The sequence below is a fragment of the Tachypleus tridentatus genome, chromosome 7, assembly GCF_004210375.1.
Source record: "Tachypleus tridentatus isolate NWPU-2018 chromosome 7, ASM421037v1, whole genome shotgun sequence".
Lineage (NCBI taxonomy): Eukaryota > Metazoa > Arthropoda > Merostomata > Xiphosura > Limulidae > Tachypleus > Tachypleus tridentatus.
The window spans coordinates 75,453,238-75,468,693 of NC_134831.1; the positions used below are offsets into that span (position 1 = coordinate 75,453,238).

The 15,456-nt window shown below is 35.9% G+C and overlaps 1 protein-coding gene across 2 annotated transcripts in view; it reads left to right on the forward strand.

The window, feature by feature from the left end:
- Positions 1-15,456, forward strand: part of LOC143255999 (dual specificity calcium/calmodulin-dependent 3',5'-cyclic nucleotide phosphodiesterase 1A-like) — a 463,989-nt gene that overhangs the window by 145,935 nt on the left and 302,598 nt on the right. The window lies entirely within an intron of this gene.

A 15,456-nucleotide genomic window follows, 5' to 3' on the forward strand; every position in this document is an offset into this window, starting at 1 on the left:
CTCCTATGAAGGATATGTGTTTAATTTTTCTGATGCAGCATGGTGTAGGTGAGGATCTGAAAATCAGTGCAGCATTTTGAATATCTGATTATTTAAAATATTGCTAAATAGTCTCAAATCACCAGAAAACATTTATTTTACAAAACTAAATACATTAAGGACTTTAAAACTACTTTTGAAGTGAGTGACTGATTTCTTTCTTGCCTTTGTTTCCTCTCTACAGTTGTTTTTGAATTTGTTTGCAGGTTTCTTTAAGTTATTATAGCAAATAGAATGTTCAAAGTTATCTTAAAGAGCTCAGATAAATTGATCTGATGATTAAATTGACTAAGGAAAATGAATGAAGTCCTTGTTGTGCTCTTTGAACCAGTTTCAAGGAACACTAGTACAATAGGTTACATCTCAAGTGAGTCTGTATTCATCAGAGTGGAAGACAACAGTATAGAATAAGTCTGTTTAGCAGTAGCATTCAGTTGCTCTCAGAATGTTATTCACTTGGTGACTTTTCTAATTGACCAAAAGGACTTAATTCCTAGAGGGTCGAAAGAATCGAAGCAGGAACAAATATGTGGTTTTTCTTACTACGTCTTACATTTTCTACACTAGAATTTGAGCATTATACTTTCCTGTTCTATCTATAGTGGTGTTTTTTTTTTTCCTTCATGTTAGCAGCCCCAAGATAATTTTTTTCTAATGCCCTGTGCATGATATGGTATGAACTATATTTTAATATTGGTCAACCTGGAATTGGATGAGTAAATTTCATATGTTTATAAAATTTGGTGTCCCCCTGCTGGGATAGCAATAAGTCTACGGATTTACAATGCTAAAATCAGGAGTTTGATACCCCTTGGTGTACACAGCAGGTAGATCAATGTGGCTTTGCTACAAAAAAACATGCATATACATAAAATTTGGTTTGAAATAAGTAACAAGTATGCCATTTACTCTGAAAAATAAGTTAATTCAAAATTAAATGCATGTGAAACCTGGTAGTTGCTATAGTGTTGAGCTTTCAACCTACTGCATTTACTGGTAAAAGTGATATCTGAAATACCATGACTTTATCTTTTAGTATTAAGATATTTATTGGAATTCATTCTTTGTTCTGAGTATGTGCAGGTTTGGCATAACACATGCTTGATAAAACAGTTAAGTTGGTCTTGTTTGAAGTTACATTTGTTCTCAAAGCAAGTAATGCTTGTTACTAGACAGGAAAGACACTGCTTAATACAGTGTTGTAAACAACAGTTTGTATGATATCCAAAGGATACAACCTCACCCATGTTATTATGAGAACAATCAATTACATAAGAACTGTGTGTCAGTGTTTGTAAATCTGAGGTTTCTTTACAACTAATAATAATTGAAGTTAGACAGTTTAGTATATCATTTCAATTTGAACAGTTGAATATCGAAGAGCCAATAGAAACAAACGTATTATGTAACTGGACGATCACATGCAGCATCCTTGTTTAATAAAGATTATGCATTTTGGTCTATGTTTTCTGTCTTAATCTGCTTAATGTCGACTTAGTTACATAAGATTTAATATTACTGTGAATCATATCATGGGTGAATCTCCAGTTATTTAGCACACTTATTTGATAGCTGTAATGGTTGTTCAGTTAACCTGGAACTAGCACAAATATGAAAGAAAACGACATGTTTTGGTATTTCGTTAATTATCAGAAGCTTGAAACTGGTAGGTGCAGGAAATTTGAAGACACACCCGCACTCGTGTTACTGTATGCGGCATTTTCTAAGTTCAGATTTATAAGAAGGTATTTTCAATTCTTGCATATAGTGTGGAGAGGAACCACAAAAAGAAAAAATGGTGAATGTTTAACTGTTTTCTTGGGTTGTTTTTTTTCAAGTTCCAGGTAAATAGATTGCACACACAAATTTAAGTAATCTTATATATAAGCAATTCAAGTTTCCACAAAACATGGGGAAATTTTTGCTATGGATGTGTGGAACTAAATGTGCAATCCTGGTCATAATGTTTAACACTGATATGTCAACTGAAGCCTAGCATTCTCACTTCAACCACCATATCAAAAGACGTTTCTCCATGTGTGTATTAAAAACACAATACTTTATTAGTGTCAACACCACAAATCAATATATAAATAAGTCATTTCTTTGGACCATGGACCTTTACACATAAAATGAATGCCTGACAGCTCTTGAATTTGTTTTATTGAAATTTGATAAAACAAATATGCACAGAAATTGTATACTAAGAAAGACTCGTTCATAATCTCAATTATTTTGAATTTAATAATGGTTTCTTCATAAAGACAGCCCCAATCTTTGCCAACATTTTTATGGGAGGCTTAGAAGCTAAGTCCATAATTCTCAAACATTTCAGGCTTGCATACCACTTTTTATTTTTTTTAAATTGCAAATCCAGGACTTAAACATTCCAGTAACAAAATTCATATTTTTAACACTTACTCATTAATTCAAAAAATGCGTTTAATTTTTTTTTCTCTCTAGCATGAATGAGGAAAATGTATCATTTTTGTTAGTTTAAAGGAAGAAAATACGGGTGAAGCTGTGCAAGTGGAGGATGAACCTGTAAGTGAGGAGAACAGATATGGCTTATTACAGATTTTATGATATTTTTTTTTATGTCTATTGTGTCAGATACTACCAACATTAGTTCTCCGTAGTTTGAGAAGTCCTCATCTAAACTATTAGAAAATTGTATAGAAAAACCAGGAATCTGGCAATACCACAATGATACTTTTGTTTTTCTTCGAGATAAAAAATAGATTCCCTGTTATCCTTTTATAAACAAGCAAAATAAGTTCTTAGTTCTAATACATTCATCTGTTACTCGGATTACTTTTAAAATGTAATTCTTACACTTGAATATGGTTTTCCATAGCTTGGTATGTACCTAAAACTGACCTGCACTACATCGTTGACATATGCTACGTATTAAAAGTAATGTTACACACGGTCAATGATGCTCTCAGTTATAAGAAACTTTACCATGACAGTAAGTATCATTAGAGCCATATTATATTGATTCGTTATATAAAGGTGGGGGTTAATAAGCTGGAATTACAACAATGGTTGACATGATCGTACTGTCGCACAACGATACTTTGGACAACTATTGAAGTTGAAAAGTTGCATGGTTACCCGAAGAAAACCTCTCCACTATTTAATAAACAATATAAAATATTTTTCCTGGTGTTGCTGTTTCTTTTGGAAAAACAAAACTAAAATTTCGCTTTGATCACATTATCGTCGGATTTAACTCTCACCAAGTGGAAGTTAACCCTAAAATAGCAAACTTGCGAAAGTTACAAATCGGTTCTCTAATAAAGATAACTTGGGTCACTAAAATTTATTTAACTTGGATCACTAAAATTACTGTTTATCTCAGCCGGTGTAAAAATGTAGCTTCGAATATGTAGGACAAATCAACATAATTGTAAGGGAACATGTTGATTAAATTCATTGCCATAAACTTTGGTTTCACATCTAAAAGAGATAGAAAAACTGACGTATGAATATTTACTATGGGATTACAACCTTTATACATTTAAAAAAAAAATTGTATTTACAGAGTCGGCCATTGGTTAAATATGCACAATGCTACACAATAGGTTATCCGTACTCTGACCATTACTGCTATCGAAACCCATTTTCTAGCGCAAAAATGGACTTTGTAACCATTGATTGTTTTTATAACACAACTTCAGATTCTGTAGCAATGAGATGTGTAGTTTGACTGTGTGGGTATTTGGGTATTGATGTTGTTAAATACCCAGGAGGGTCAGGTACATTTGACCTCTTCCTCCCTCCCGAACGATTATAGCGTCTGTCTTTAGGGTTTTTTTTTTTTTTTTTTTTTTTTTTTTTTTAAAGCTTTGGGCCAGAGTAAAAGTATAACATCATACTCAGGTCCATTTCAGGGCTCAGTCCATGCATGGACGAACAAGGAGTTTTTTTTTTTTTTTTTTTTTTGTATTTTCATATATATATATTTTTTTTTGTACTTTTTCTCCTTTTTCTCGATTGAGAGAATGCTACTACTACTTGTAGTAACACAAACACTCACACAGAAAAGAAAGTAATAATAATTATTATTATTCAATACTTGAATAATAATTCAAAAAGAGAAGAAAATAAAAATAATAATAATGATTAAAAAAAGAAAATAATAATTATAAAAATAAAAGAAACAAGGACTAAGTGTCTAGTGCATAGTGGCCAGCTTGTGTTACATTTCTTAAATATATGTTAAAAGGGGAGAGGTATTTAGTACCATTTACATCATGTACGTGATATCTGTCGAGATCACACATTAAGTCATTTTTGTGCCAATTCTTATTGAAATATTTTAGAGAATTATGCAAGAGTCTTTCAGCTATTGTATCTATGTTTGCATACTTGTGCATGAATGTGGTTGAGGTGCTACGTGGTACTTTGTATGCTGAAGTTAGTACAGAATTTTGTATACGTTGAAGTTTCTGTACATGTGTGGGTGCTATGTTAATCCAGGCAGGTGATGCATATTCTATTGTTGGTCTAATGTACGTTTTGTAGATTTTAAGTATGTTGTCTGGTGATGTTCCTTGGATTTTACCTGAGAGACTTCTTGCATAGTTTGCTCTTTTCCAGATTCGTGTCAGTACATTTTTAATATGTGGTAGCCACGTTAATTTTGAGTCATAGGTTAGACCTAGAAATTTAGCAGAAGTAGCAGTCAGTAAAAGTGATCCATTCATATAGAGTTTTGGTGGATCTTTTTCAGCTTATTCAGTCTGCTGAATACTATGACTTGGGTTTTTGGAATATTAATTTTGATTCTGTATTTCTGGCAGTATTCTTCGATGTTATTTAGGACTGGTTGTAGGTTCGTTGCTGCTATTGACGGAGTGGGGGCACTTTTCCAGACTGCTACATCGTCAGCGAACTGTGATGCATAACCTAAATTTAGGTCCGACAGAGGCATATTACTCACGTACATGATAAATAATATAGGGCTAACAACCCCTCCCTGCGGGACTCCTGCTTCGGGTGAAAAGGACCCTGAGTGGGCCCCATTTACATTTACTTTACACATTCTGTTATCCAGGAAGTTGGACAGCCAGCGAATAGTTTCCTGGGGTAATGCCATTTCAAGCAATCTATGTCTTAAGCCGTTATGCCACACTGTGTCAAATGCTTTCTCAATGTCGAGAAAGCAAGCTACAGTGCATTCTTTTTTTTGTTGAAGCTGTCGGTAATTGATTCTGTAAGTCGAATCAGGTGGTCTGTAGTTTGGCGGTTTTTCGAAATCCGTTTTGAATTTCTGGTAATTTTGAATTTTCTTCTAAGTAAACTGACAGACGATTACTAATTATCCTCTCTAATACTTTGCCAATACAACTGGTTAAGCTAATCGGGCGGTAGTTGTTTGGTTTATTCGCTGACTTTCCTTCTTTCTGGAACATTAATACTATTGCTTCCTTCCAAGAAACGGGGATATATCCAGCTGATAGTGAGAGATTAAATAGCGCTGTTAGGTGTTCATATAATCTCTGAGTGCCTTGTTTTAGGAGGATAGCTTGAATACCATCTTCTCCAGGAGCTTTGTTTTTTGTGTTTTTAATAGCAGTTACTACTTCTGTAACAGTGATATGTTTTACCAGTTGATGAGTGCTCCAGTCTTTTGTTTTTCTTGGTGTGTAATATTGTTGACTGGAAATTTAGGTGTAAAAATGCTTCTGTTTTGGTCAATAAAGTTTGTGACTGTATTATAAAAGTATCTGTTCATGTCTGGTTCATGATGTGTTTTGAACGTGTTTTCTAGGTGTTTTTAAATATCTCGGCTTTTCTGTGTTAGTGTATGCTGTTTCTCCATCCAGTTCCAGTGGTGGATATACTGTGTTTGTTGTTCCTGTGTTTGTAAATCTTTTCAAATGTGTCCAGAATTGTTTAGGATCAGTTTTATGATTTAGATCGGAACAGAAGGTGTCCCAGTTTTCTTGTTTCTGTTGTCTGATTAAGTTTCGTATTTTATTTCTTATTGTGTTTATCTGAGTTTTAAGTGTGGGGTTTCGATTTTGAATGTACTGTCTGCGGAGTATACGTCTGTTTTAATTAAGTGTATTATATCTTTATGTGGTTGCCATGAATGAGTTGTTGTGAAGTGTTTTTGTTTCGGTATCGAACTGTTGGCTGCATGTTTTAGACACTCAGAGATGATATGACAGTATGCATCTATATCTGATGCGTCCGCGGCAATATGTAGTATTTCTGGAGGTAAGGTTTCATTTAATATAGTTTGGAAAACTGGCCAATTAGCTTTTTTGTAGTTCAGTTGGTCTCTCACTATGATTTTATTTAAGTGGGGGTGAGATTGAAGATACACCAAACTGGAAGGTGGTCACTATCTATATCGTGACCAACATGAAAATTTACGAATTTGCGACTCATATTTGACGAACACAGGCATAGGTCCAGTATTTCACTGGTGCCATGTGCGTACGAGATATGTGTCGGTGTTGCATCGTTTAATAAAGTCATGTTTGATTCGTCCAGAAATTGATAAAGTAATTTGCCATTTGCGTTTGAGCAACGACAGTTGAATGCTATATGTTTACTGTTTAGGTCGCCGATAATAATAAGATTACAGTTGCTATTATACAATATATTCAATAGATTTACATCTAACACGGTACTAGGCGAGCAGTAGATGCCCGCCACAGTAACGTCTGTCTGATTTTGCGTTTTTACATTAATAACTATAGATTCATTACTGGAAGGGATAGTAAGTTCCTGAACTATAAGTTCAGTCTTATACAATAATAAAAGACCTCTGTTTGGATCTCTATTATCCTTCCTGTCATGTCTAATAGTAGAGTAGCCGTTTAATTTAAATCTATGGTAGTTATATAGAAGAGTTTCACTAATTATGATTACATCAGGTTTTATGGAGCTTGTTGTATCTTCAATCTCATGTTTCTTGGAAGCAAGAGCACCCTGGATATTGATGTGTAGAACTGTGAAGTTATCCATGTCTAGTAGAGTTTATGATGGAGGTTAAAATTTGCGGCAAGAACTTGTGTATGTTTTTCAATATGATTTTAACAATTATGTCTGTGAGACTGTTGGTGTTTGTGGGATTTGAATATTCTGCCATTATTTCCGAGAAGGTGGAAGTTATGGCAGATGTCAATGCTGTTTCAATTGTTGTTGGTTGTGTATTTTGAGGTGGTTTTGGTATTTCCTCTTCACTTGGTACTGGTTTTTCATGTCGGGATGATGAATTTTTAACCACTGCAGCGTATGTGTTTGTCTGTGTAGTTGTACTTTGTGGTGCTGGAGTGGTAGGTGTGGGTTCCTTAATTGTTCGTGGTGGTGGCGGCTTGTTCATGTTGGGATTTTTAATTTCGTATAAGTGTGTCTTTATGGATTTATATTTCTGGCAACCTTTATAATTTGCCGTGTGTTCTTCCCCACAATTGCAGCATTTGGGTTTGGGGTTCTGTTTTGTACACTGTGTAATGTGGTGATTCTCCCCACAGCCCACACAACGCGCATTTGCTTGGCATGCTGCTGCTACATGTCCAAACCTTTGGCATTGGTAGCACTGTGTGACAACCACTGCTGGTGTTTTTGTTTGTTCTACTGTGTACTTATGATACCACATAGTGATACCATTATTAATGAATTGTGTAATATCCTGGCTGTTGTCTGTGACTACTTTGATTAGGTTTGTGGGTCTTTTAGTAATATTTGAAATTATACGCTCAACTGAAATGTGTTTTATGTTTTGTGTACTTAACTCTTCCTTAACGTCTTCTATGTCTATTGAATTATGTACACCTCGTATCACAAAAGATTTCGGTGTTGGTTTAGTTCCTGGTAGGTGTATTGTAATGCTTCCTGTTTTAAATGCGTCTGCAGGCCAAGCTTTTAGTAGACTGTTTAAGTCAGCGGGTTCCTGTCCTTGAACCAGAACACCGCCTCTGGGCAGACGCTTAATATTAGTAATCTTTGTATTAGGTTTGCACCTGTATATTTCTTTGGCCAATTGTGGTTGGTTGTAACTACCAGGAACTCCTTGGATTATAACTGCGTGCTTAGGTGATTTTGGTGCGATTTGTGAATGTGTGTCTGTGGTGGTTGTTCTTTGTTTAATTTGTTTTTCTGACTTCGAGTCTGCACAAGCGTGAAGCCTTCGTCGTCAGAAAGAACTTCGTCTTTGTCTGAACATGTTTGTGTTTTGAATATCCAGGGTGGGGTTTGGGTTGCTAGTACTGCTAGTTTTTGGCATATTAAAGTCTATAACCGTAGTCTTAGGTACATTGTCTTCACATGCTGAAATCATAATATCTTTTACTAGTTTTCGTTTTTTTCGAGTCCTGACAGTATTTTCTTTAACCGGCGTTAACTTAGCTTTTAGTTCTTTTTCGGCTATGAACATTAAAGATTTTAATTTTAAATTATCATTATCTGTTTGGCCACAGTCACTAGACTTACTTTTTGTCCCTGAAACAGACGGGCTTGCTCCCTCAGTCTCAGACGCTACATCGCTTTCCCTGATCTCCGACTCCCCGACCGGCATGTCGCCTCGTTGTTTAGCGAAGGGGTATTTCCTGTCTTGGGCCAATTCAAATCGTAATAAGGTCTTCTGTCTACTGGCGTAAAACTAAAATTCGAAGTGAAAAGTAAAAACACTAACAAAATATGAAGCAAAATATAACACGTAGAAATCTAGAGCCTTTCAGAGGTATGTCCTTCCTTTACCCTGTCCAAGCGCAGAATCCATGAGATGTGTACGTGAAATCACAATAACTGTTTTGAATTTCGCGCGAAGCTACCCTAATTTAGCAGTGGGAAGGCAGCTAGTGATTACCGCCAACTCTTGGGCTACTCTTTTTACCAACGAATATATTGACCGTCACATTATAACGGCTGAAGGGGGGGGGCACGTTTTGGTGCGACCTGGATTCGAACCCGCGGATTACGAGTCGAACGCCTTAACACGCTTGGCCATGCCGGGCCTCACAATAACCTATACACTAAAGCCTTGAGGAGAAGTAATAATAATTGACAGTGTGCGAATACACGAGGACAACAACTGTTAACTTTTCTAAATTAAAGGAAAAGTAAATGTGTGGTGTGTTTTACATGCCATAAGAATGACAACAAAATTGTTTTATGCGTTTATTGTTTTTAAAGATCTTTATCAGTGAACATATATCGTTGTAAGATTTAGTGGAAATCAAAATAGAATATTTTAAGTAAAGAAAAACAGTTTTCACTCTAATCGAATGAGGCAGTTATACATTCAGGCATAGTAAATATATTTCTCGTGATAAAAGCTGCGTTCGCAACAAAAATATTTGCAAGGTTTTCTTGGAGATTGTGTGTTAATTATAACTGTTAAACACGAGAACTTAAGTGAACAGAACTTTGGTATTAGGATAAAAGAGTTAAACTTGCTAACTTTTCACCTGTCAAGGTATGTGAAATAACGAAGCAAATCTCGAAAAACGTAGAGTAAGTTTGTCTTTTCTTGTATTAAAACACATTTTCCTTCGCGTAAATTCTTCTGCTTAAACCTCTAAAAAAAACTAATAAAATTTAAAGTTTACTTTCGTGTATGTTTTTCTTATTAGCTAATCTAAAAATCTCAAAATATATAATTGAACTGTTATTGTCTTCCATACATTTATAGAGTACTCCTGTTATATACATATGCAAAAAAAACACTTATTATTTATTCTACCAAATAACAGCTTGAACTTCATAAATAAAAAGAACTGTTCATATCAAGATTAGTTTAAAAATAAGTCAAAACAAGTATTTCTCGGACGTTCGTAGAGACATGAAAATATGTTTCTATCTACCGTGGTGAACTTAAAATACTTTGGAGCTATATCGCAAGAATTTGTTAAGTGGAGATTCGATCAAAATATGGAATTTCTAACTGAGAATATTCAAAAAGAAATAAAGAGACTTGACAAGAAGTAGTAAACAAAATGAACAGTCTTTAATAAAATACTTTACATAAAAACAATGTATGTACATGTTTGAGCATAAAAGGTCGCTTTCCAAGGTCAAGCTAGAGTAAGACTTTCAATTATACGTTAGGAAGACGTGAGTAGAACTAATTTAACGTAAGTTAAAAATTTCTACAGAGGAAACTTTCTCATTTATGTAGCACAACTGCACGACACATGATCGGTCATTCTCGTTTCACATAGGTAGGTCCAAAACCTCTAAAAATTACCGGTACAGCTATTGAAGGACATTGTCCCAAAATCCTGAAATAAACTCACTTTTTGCAGTGTTTTTCAGAAGACCAAATTAATGGTTCTTCTTGACCAGTGGCGGCGCCAAGATATTTTCGTTGGAGGCGAACTGAGCTAAACTGTGGTAGGGCTTCCCAAAATGCCATCAATATGAAGTATAGATGGTAAATTATAATAATGGAGTTGGTCTGATAGCTGTTTTGTCATCAGCAGTAGTTTTTCTATGTCCATCAGACTGGTTACGAACTGCTGATCTAGGAGGATGCACAGGCCCTTTGATTCAGTGGCTCTGTGGACATTGTTCCCCTCCACAAGACGCTTTAGGGTTGTCACAATGGCAGGGAGAGTTCTTTTCACAGCCGGACAAGCAGCATGTTGGCAAGCCCATCTTGTGTCTGACAGTCACTTCAACTCTATGTGCTGATTCACGGGTTCAAGCTCCTTCTGTACCTTCAGAAATTCTTCATGCACAACCGATGTAGAGAAGAATTTGTGCAGCTTCTGAATTGTCACAAAGAACTCTGCTGCAGCCTGGACGTTGTGCACACAATCAACTAGCACAAGGTTGAGCCTGTGTGCTTGGCAGTGGACATTCACAGCCTGAGACACCTCTCTCCTGAACCTCTCCTGTATGCCACTGATGTGCCCTGACATGACTGCAGCTTCGTCATAGAACTGGCCAATGCAGGCATTATGGTCAATACCACATTTAGCCAGAGTCCCCATGATATTCTTGAGCAATGAATCTGCATCCAGACCATCAGCAGCTGTGAAGTCCAGGAACTCCTCGTGAAGGCTCTGTTGGTGGAGGTACCTTACCACAATGGACAGCTGTTCTTATTTGCTCACATCCTTTGTTTCATCCACCATTAGAGAAAAATGCTCAGCTTTCATGACTTCTTTGCTGATATCCTTCCTGATCATTATAGCTATGATGTCAAGCGGTTCGTTTTGGATATTATGGTGCGTGTACTTGGCATTGCCAGGACCACTCAGCTTCTTCTTCATGATTTCATCATACCTGGAAATCATGTCAAGAAGTTCCAGGAAATTTCCCCTGTTATCTGACTGACTACCTTCCCTGTTATCACTCTGGGCTTCATTCTGGCAGGCTGTGTAGAGCAGTGCATCTATCATGGTTCTTATGTAATGTCGGTTTTTCTCCAGAGTTTTAGCATGACTTGCATCGAGAGCATGTTGGATCCTTGCACCCTTTGTTTTCTACAATTTAAACTCTGTCCCAGCTTACATGGCAAACTTGTGTCCTGCAGAGTTATCATGGGACTTCAGTGATGTAGTCGCCTTCTTCCAGTTCAGGAAGTCTTTATGGGTGAAGGACTTTTCAGTTTACTGAAGTGTGTGTGACTAAAAAGATGACATGCAAAGCAGAATGCAGCGTCTTGGGTCACAGAGTACTCCAGTCACGAGTGCTGATCACGCCAATTCTTGTCGAATAACCTGTACTGGCTGCTGTATTCTGTAGCCGGGTATCTCTTCAAGTCTGAACATGTAGGACCACCATCTGGAAGCTGGCTCAGGTCCTTGGGTCCTGGTGATAGTTTTTCACCCTGGGTGTGACTGGTGCCCTCTTGCAGCTGGGGTCCCGCACTAGTCGTGTCTGCATTATCATCATCACGATCACCACTTTCCTCCTCACTTGTGCCATATGTGTTTGTAGGACCATCTACTCGCTGCCTCTTCTTGGGTAGCAGGTAGTGTTATATAATCAACCCTATGTTTTGGTGGGTGATGTCTGACTCTTGTCTTGTGTGTTGGTGTCCTTGTTTGAAAACATGTCGCTGATTTTGACTTCCTTTTATTAATCGAAACTGAGTGTATGTTCCAGTGTGAGGCCGAGTACCAGAGAGAGCGAGAGCCACGTAAACAAACATAACTCCCTTTTATACAGAGCATGCGAATGTCAAAGTGACCCCCGAACCGTCTGACTGCTAGTATCACTTCTTCATTCCAAGTTGTGTTACTTTGTATGAAAAGAATGGGATTTCTCTCCTTATATTGGCATTAGGGCTTACAAAGGATATTCATTTTAAACATCGAAATATAAGGAAAAAGATATAATATACATACTATTGGGTCATTTCATGAATAAGGAACAAATAACAACTAAACATAGTTCAACAGTACGAACAACTGCTCTGCGGCATTGAAATCACCAAATTATATTAATAGCACATGAAAATCCAGAACATATTCGTGAAATACTGTTAGAGAAAGTGTTTATCTTTAACCATATAGCACAAGTACTTCATTAGAGGGTAGTGATAATGTAAAATTACAGGGCTAATTAGGGAACACAAACACAGCTTTGATAGGGCATGTTATAAAACTGTGGGCAGCTAATGAGAGTGAGTGTGGAGTGTGGCTGGCATATGGATCTCGATCGGGCTCAGCCGATCGTTAGCCGTACGCGGAGCGTACGCCATGGTCAGTGGCTCAGTGATCATATGCTTAAGGTGTTCGAGGCGGGAATCGCGTGCTCGAACAAAGCAAACCCGCGACATGGATATTGAATGGTCATAGTAGCACCAAAACAAAATGTCTAAATATCAGTTGATCTTCACAGAAAGGCTGGTTTCTTCATAAGTTCACATTATTCATACAGGCCAAACTGTGATTGTGATATTCTTATTATCATAAGTGTGACAAGCACCTGTTACAATAATGTAATTACTACATTACATTAAATTAGGCACTTCTAAATAGTCCAATGACAATTTCAAATTTCATTCTAGAATTGTTTAGGAGTATTATTTGTTCAGTTAACATATAAGGTTATTATCTAATGATAAGTATAACATTAATTGGATTGTAAGTCACAATTAAGTGAGTTAATTAAGTGTATGCCACAATCATCAGTACAATTTTGGATGGCTGATACACAATGCAAAATGATCTCACATAGAACACAACACCAGCTAAATGCTTCATAGTTTTGATCTATACACAATACACTTATACATGCATGCTATGTTTTACTTTTGATAAAAGATAAATGAAATTAATGGGTAAATACATGTGAAACCTTTGGTTTATCAAATAAAATCCCTGATGATCTGTTGTAACTTAAAATCAACGTGGTTGTCTAATCTTCGTCAAAGCTCAAGATAGCATGGCATTACACAGGGAGCGGCAATACAACACATGAGTTTCAGTGCATTCAGTACGTTGCTATGGGACACATGACACATACTTCCGTCTTAATGAAGACGTTGAGTTCTACAGATCTATGTCTCTTTGATGTTAATTGTTAAGCAACAACGACGATTGTGTTTTCCATATTTTATGAATATATGTTGGTAACGATATTGGGGGGCTGAGGGGTTTGGCTCATTTGGAGGGTTCAAGCTTCCCGTCCCCCCTGGCGCCGCCACTGTTCTTGACCGTGTGTTATTTGAAAATCTACACATATTCAGAAGTAAACATTTTATATAGAAAAACACTATAACACAATTCCTGTCTTTGTTACCTTAGACTTGTTCCAAGCTAACAATAAACTTTTAGTTTTAAAACCAATAAACTTCAGTTTTGCACTGGTCAAGAATTATGTTAACCCTTTCTCACTTCATGAAATATTTTTGTACCACATCTGTCACAACCCTCAAACCATGGGTACGTATTTGAAACATACTCTTTTAAACAAAAGAAATGTGATAAATAAGCTTTTTCAACACAAAATACTGCATAATCCGAAAATAAAACCTTCAAAAAGATATACACATATACACACATGTACAAATTACTCTTTAAAAAATAAATTATATTTATGTTAACCGTTTAGCATTGAAAACTACATGTTCAAATTATTCTTTGGCAATGAGAAAAATTACCCTTCAATTATAAACATCAAGTTTTAAATATAAACATTAATACAAAAATGCCCTTTATCAAAGGCAATCTACCTCTTTAAAACAAATCGGTCTAATGCACAATGCATGATCAGAAAACAAAACAAAAGAGAAAATGTCCTTTACAAAAATTGTAAATTACAAACAGACCTTTTGCAACAATAATTGAAATAATACAAGTACACTTGAGGAAAACATCATAATGATAGAAATCGCTTTCAGAGCGAAAAATATAGTACCTTACATTAAAATAATATATAAGTATCAAGTACACGTCACATGTTTAAATACAAGAAATCAACTCGTCAATCAGGGAAATAAATACAAAACTCTTCAGTTAATAGTGAAAGTCACACTTGAAAATAAACCTCAGACAAAATCCATGTGTATTCATAAAAATCAATAATTCCATATATATCATGGTCATATTATTACTCACGATATAGTATGCGTACATACATATATATATATACTACATAAATGAACGTGAAACTCTCACATCTAAATATAAAATGTAAACTTTAACTACATACCGAAATTCTGAAAGAAATTACAGGAATAAAATAGTTAAATAAAAATAATCTGCAAGACATATACATATTTACAAGAATCACTGGGAGTAGCACCACAGCTTCCCAATGGTGGGGCTCCTGAATAGACTCCTGCCATAAATGTCCTGATGTCAGTAGACATCGGTTTGACATGGATCATCTGCTTGACAAGTTCGGTTGTACAGAGGTTGGCCATTAGTTGGTCTGCTAACTTTGTTGCTTTGATATTTAAGTTTCTAGATCATAAAAAGAGCCCATCAAACCACACGATAAAGGACTTCACTAACTGGGGATTTCTTCAGCAATGATATATCTTCTTATGATAGTGTTTATCAGAGATTTTTGGCACACAAAAGAATAAAACATATGCTTTTGGTCAAATAAAACAAATTTGCCGGAAGCATCCTTAATTGATTCTCTAGTTAAAGTCAAGATTGAAAACGTAAAATTGGTGAATCTGAAAATTGAGTGAGCCCATAATTAGCTGTGACGACCATTACACACTTCCTAAAACTAACTGTAAAAACCCTAAAAAACACAGTCTCGAACTAAAGCATTTAAAAACAAGAGCAATCAGAGAGACTGAATACCCTCCGCTCGTTGCTCCTATTCGAGAATGCATGTGTTTATATTAGGTGTCAAATTTCACCTTCAAAAACTAAGAAAATCCTTCTTTTCAGATCACGAATGGTCAACGTTTCGGATAATTTTCGATAGTGTAATGAGGAATTTCAGTTTTAATGTACCCATGACATTTGGTACAAATCC